Consider the following 6,000-nt stretch of genomic DNA (forward strand, 5'->3'; position numbering starts at 1 on the left):
GGCTGCCTCCTTTTGTATCGGACGTCCTAATGTCCTTTACAGCCGACGACAGCCAATGTCATATTTACTTACCATTGATATTCTGGATGATCAAAGGCTACTGGGAGCCGGATAACCCATTGGTTAGGACTGCAACAGTGAAACACGATGAACATCCATGGCTCATGGTGTCAGAGGGGCCTACTCCCACCTTTCCATCCACCCAGGCGTCTGCTCCAAAAACAACTCGTCTTTCTATTCCTCTTAAGAGGAAGCAAAACTTAAAACACAGAGAAAGAACCAGCTTCCAGGATGGAATGCCTTTTCACAAAATCTGTTCAAAGCCTTCCAGGCCCTTCAGTCTCAGGTGCCCCTAGCAGCCCCTACACCTATGCAGGCCTTAGAGGAGTCAGAGGAAGAGCTCTCCTCTTCTGATGAATCACTTACTTATTGTTCTCAAATTGAATTTCCCAAGGACTTCATTACTCCTGAGGAGGAGGACACTATTAGTCCTGAATCCCCAGGGGAATAATTGTCCTTTGGGGACACCATTTCCCTTATGAGAGAGCATTTCAGATGTCAGGGCTCAGATGTTTCTGAAACTAAAAAGAGGTACTTTGAACTACTACAGATGGACCAGTCTTCCCCATCTGCAGTCCCTTCTCAACTCCCAGCCTGGCAAGATGCCTTTCTGGCGGCATCTCAGGCCCCTGATTATCAGCCCCCAGCTTCCAAACGTCCAGATATAGGTTTTGTAAAATTCATCAGGATAAACAATTCCTGTTCAAGAACTCCCCTGCAGACCCAGCCATCATAGCAGTGTCAGCAGGCAAATCCTCCAGACAGCTGCCTTCCACCTTTGTGTTTCCCACTGATAAGAACAGCAAATTTATGGATAGGCTAGGAAAGAAAATTTATACTTCTTCAACACTAGCCATCAGAGCCCTAAATTATTAAACACATGGTTAGGCTTGTTTTAGATACCCTGTCCAAAGGCTCTGCACTTATGCTAGATGTGCCAGACTTTCCTGCCAAGTTACAACTTTCCACCCTGCTCTCTACTGCCTCTCAGGTGACCAGGCACTCCAACAAGTGCAGTTATGATGTGGTAGAAGCATCTTCCAAATCTGCCACCTCAGGTTCTGTCCTGAGTAGATGCTCCTGGGAAAAGCTCCAGTCCCTTCCCATGGATGTACTAACCAAACTGCTGGATGCGCCACTTGATAAGGCCATTTTTGGTACAGCATCTGCAGAGTTCCTAAAATCTCTAGAAGAAAAGGGCAAGGAGCTACAAAATTTAAAACATTTGCTAGTCTCGCCTGTTCCTAGATACCATAGGAACGACCCTCAAAGGACCAGTTTTGTTGGGAGGCAGTCTTCTCAGTCTACTGCATCACAGGCTAAGGGACAGTGACAATCTAGGAAACACCACACTCCTAGACCATCCTCCTCTTCAACTCCTACTTCCTTTTGGAGGCAGCCTGACCCTGACAGAGCCCCTCCACTGTTACTCAAATCCATTACCCAGTTCCACCCTCCTGTCCCTCCGCCTCACCCTTTTCCTGCCCTCCTGGTGGAAGATTACCTCAGAGGCTTGGGTCCTCTCCATCATCCAAAAAGCTTATTTTATGACTTGGTGGACAGTTCCTCCTTTCCAGGGGATACCCCAACCCCCTCCAAGTCAGCTTCATCTCTTTCCTCCAATTTTGAATCAGCTCCTAGCTCAGGGCACCATAGAAAGAGTACCTCCAAATCAGACAAGCAAGGGATTTTACTCCAGGATGTTTTTGGTCCCAATAAAAGATGGTCCTTGGAGGACAGTTCTGGATTTGTCAGTCCTCAATCTATTTTTCAAGGTGCTTACCTTCAAAGTGCTCATCTTGCATCATCTCCTACCCACCAAGCTTTTATGGTATCTCTGGATCTGAGAGATGCCTATTCACCCTAGCTGCAGGAAATTCCTATGTTTCTAAGTGGGTTCCTTGCATTTTCAGTTTTCTGCATTGCCATTTGGGCTCCCTGCAGCTCCCAGAGTATTCACAAAGCACCAATCTCCTGTTATCACCCATTGCAGAATGCAGGGCATACAGATATATCCATACATGGACGACTTGCTAATCCTTCACCAGGACTGCCACACCCTTTACAGTCACCTACACTTGGAGTCCAAAACCTTGGCAGACCTAGGGTTCACTGTGAATCAGCAGAAGTCGCACCTGACACCTACCCAAGACCTGGTCTTCTTAGGGTGCAGGATAAGAACCGACAAGATGGCAGCCTTCATCCCCTGCCAGAAGGTAGAAGCCCTCACCCATTACCTTCAAACACCTCTCTCTCCAAACCATGTCAGCCAGGGAATTCCTGAGAGTCCTAGGCCACATGGCATCCTTGATCCACATGCTTCCCTTGGCAAGGCTGCATATGATAAAGTTCCAATGGGTCCTGAAGAGTTGGTGGAACAAACATCCCCACCCTCTGGACATTCCCCTCCCTCTTCTCCCATGCCTGAAAAAGGAGCTGGAATGGTGGCTGGCATCCATCAACCTCAATCAGGGTATACCTTTGTAAATCCTTCCACCCGTACAACACATCTACACAGATGCTTCAGTCCTGGGCTGGGGAGCAGTTTTGCAAAACAACAACAACCGGAACAAAGTTCAGGTAGAGAGTGGTCCTCCCTCAGACAAAGGAATCACATCAGTATCAAAGAGATGAGGAACCTTCTGTTTGCATTACATACCTCTCACCAAATTCTCCTACCAGGCACCTGGAAAGTAGTCTTAGACAGTACGACTGTCCTGTGGTATATCAGCAAGTGGGGGGGGGGGGGTCCTACCCACTTTGCAGCTTGACAATTCAGATTTGGTCCCTAGCAGCAAAATTACACATTCACCTGCAAGCAGTGTAAATGTCTTCTGCAGAGAATGTGATGGCGGACTCTCTTAGCAGAGCCTCTGCACCCTCTCACGAATGGATGCTTTACAAGGAGGTGCTCTTGGATCTTTTTCACAAGTAGGGTATTCCTCAGGCAGATCTGTTTGCCTCCTCCCAGAACAGGCAGATGACTCTGTTTTGCACAAGAGACCCACATCCATGGGCTTGTAAGGTGGACGCCTTCTCTTTTTCTTGGGCGGGGATGTATCTTTGTTTTCCCCCCTTCACACTGATTCAAAAAGTCCTTCGCAAGATCCAGAGGTCAAACCAAAACTCCTGCTGGCTCCCATTTGGCCAATACAGCATTGGTTTCCCCTACTTCACCTGCTTGCCAAGGGCAATCACCACAGGTTACCCCACCAATTCGACCTACTCACTCAAGAAGGGGAATCCCCTCATCCACCCTCAGGTGCTCAACCTCAGACTCACCCTGTGGGTGATAGAGTTCTGATCCCCTTCAGACACCCATATTCAGAGGACGTACTAAATGTCCTGCAGGAGGCCAGGAAACCTAGTAGCAGGAGAAATTATGTATCAAATTGGAAAATATTCTCCAGGTGGTGTCTCAAGAAAAAAACAGGAGCCTTTTCTAATTCCAGTACCCATGGCCCTTTCTTACTTGTGTTTACTTCTACGTTCAGGGCTGACTTACCTAGCCATATCTACCTGTATTCCCTTGGTACCGCCTTTAGGATCCAGGTTAGAGGTAAAACTCTTAAAACGGTCCTCCATATCAGACCCCCCTCATAAACCTATACCTCCTTCATGGGACCTTTAATTTTGTCCTTGAAAAACCTCACACTACCTTCATTTGAACCAGCTCACTCTGCATCTCAAGATATGTACTTGGAAAACAGTACTGCTGGTAGCCCTCACATCTGCCAGGAGGGTCTCAGAAATCCAAGCCCTAATGGCTACACCTTCTTATATTCCATAGGGACAGAATCTCCCTCAGGACTAATCCTTCCTTCATGCCAAAAGTGGTTAATGAGCTGTCCTTGAATCAGGCCATTAATCTTCCTGTTTTCTTCCCTCAACCTCAAAACCCCTCTGAAAAAAACTTTACATTCCTTGGATGTTAATAAAAAACTAAGGTATTACCTGGACAAGACCAAATCCATTAGAAAGTCTTACCAGTTTGTTTCCTGTCACTTTACGTTTCTTAAGACAGAAGTGGCAAACTTCACAACACCCATGCAGATGGACAATAGAGGTATGACTGCTGAATCCTACACAAATGCACTTACACGAGTGCATGGATCGTGCTTTCCCTAACAGAACCAAGATGCTATCCTCCAAAAAAAGGAAGCTAATCTGGTGGTCCCCTGCCATAAATAAACTCTACAACAGAAGAAAGAAACTTGCAAAAAAAAGAGTAAAATCCCATGACTGGAAGAACTCCTTGGTCAGCCTCAGGAATATGCTGAGATCCCTCATAAAATCCTCCAAAGCTAGTTATGAAAACAAAATTGCCACTGATTCTAAAGACAACCACAAAGCATTCTATAGCTATGTCACGAATCTCAATGGCAACACTCAGATCTGCTCTGAGTTACAGCACAATGGCACTAAATATACAGAACCAACTGATATTGCCAACATCCTGGCAGATAGGTTCAGTGCTAACTTTACCCCCTTCACCCCCTAAAGGGCCCATCTCTATACCAGAAGAATGCAAAGTTCCTGTAATCACAGCTGCACAGGTAAAAACCACACTCTCCAAAGCAAAGAACACAGCATCCATGGGACCTGACAACATCCCAGGCTGCGTTCTACATGAACTACAGAATGAACTGGCACCCCACCTAGTCACCATGTTCAATCATAGCCTCACCTCAGGCTTTGTGCCGACTGAATGGCACACAGCGACGGTTATCCCACTCCACAAAGGTGGAGCCACTACGGACCCCAGGAACTACCGCCCCATTAGCCTAATGAGCCTGGTCTGCAAGGCCATGGAAACATCATATCATGGAACTTATAAACAAAGACATTGGTAATCTCCAAACTCGGGTTTGTAAAAGGCAGACATTGGTAACACCCAGTTCGGGTTTGTAAAAGGCAGATCATGTCTCCTTAACCTGATTGACTTCTTTGAAGCAGTCACCAAAGCCGTAGTCTAGGGTAAGGTGGTTCACACAGCCTATCTAGATCTCGCCAAGGCTTTTGACACCAGCCCCCCACTCTGGAATTATAGATAAACTCACCAAACTAGGTATAAATCCCTATGTCACAAGATGGGTTGCCAACTGGCTCACTGACAGAACCCACACTGTGAAAGTAGCAGACTCCAAATCCGACTTCAGACTATTGACAAGTGGAGTACCACAGGGTTCAGTCCTGGGTCCTCTCCGGTTTGGTATCTACTTTTCTCAAGTACAAGCTAATACAGAAGGTCTTTGGCTAACGAAGTTCACAGATGACTGCAAACTAGGAGCCATAATTGAAACTCCTAATGATGTGGACATCCTACGAAAGGGCCTTGCTGAGACAGATGTCTGGTGTCAAAGCCATGGCCTCAAGCTCAATGCCAAAACGTGCATTGTCATCCCCTTTAGTAAAAGCTCTGTACCCATGAGCTACCACATAGGTGGTAGTCTATTTAAAACCAAAAGTGTGATGAGACCTTGGGACACAGGTGGACAGTAGTCTCTCCTTTGATAATAACATCGCCACAGTAGTCAGGAAATCCTTCTATGTAGAACACTTCATCACAAAAGGTTTCTCATCCAGGAAAAAAAAGGTCATAGTTCCCCTCTACTCGTCACTCATTAGACCCATTATGGAGTACAGTGCCCCTTTTGGTATGTACCTCACAAGACATCTACAACAACTGGAAAGGCCACAGAAATACCTCTCAAAAAGTATTACTGGCCTCAAGCAGATGCCCTACGCAGATCGTCTCAGAAAACTCCAGCTTTACTCTGTTGCATATCGCCTACTCAGAGGCAATCTATGCCTAACATACAAAGCTATGTAAAACCCAGAGCTGTTGGACATGCTCCACTTAAAGAAATCCCAATCCCTTCGAGCTACATGCTGTAGGGACCTAAGCCTTGTCACCACAATAAACAGAACATGCTGGAG

This window comes from Protopterus annectens, chromosome 2.part1, assembly GCF_019279795.1.
Source record: "Protopterus annectens isolate FY-2018-M chromosome 2.part1, PAN1.0, whole genome shotgun sequence".
NCBI classification, from domain to species: domain Eukaryota; kingdom Metazoa; phylum Chordata; order Ceratodontiformes; family Protopteridae; genus Protopterus; species Protopterus annectens.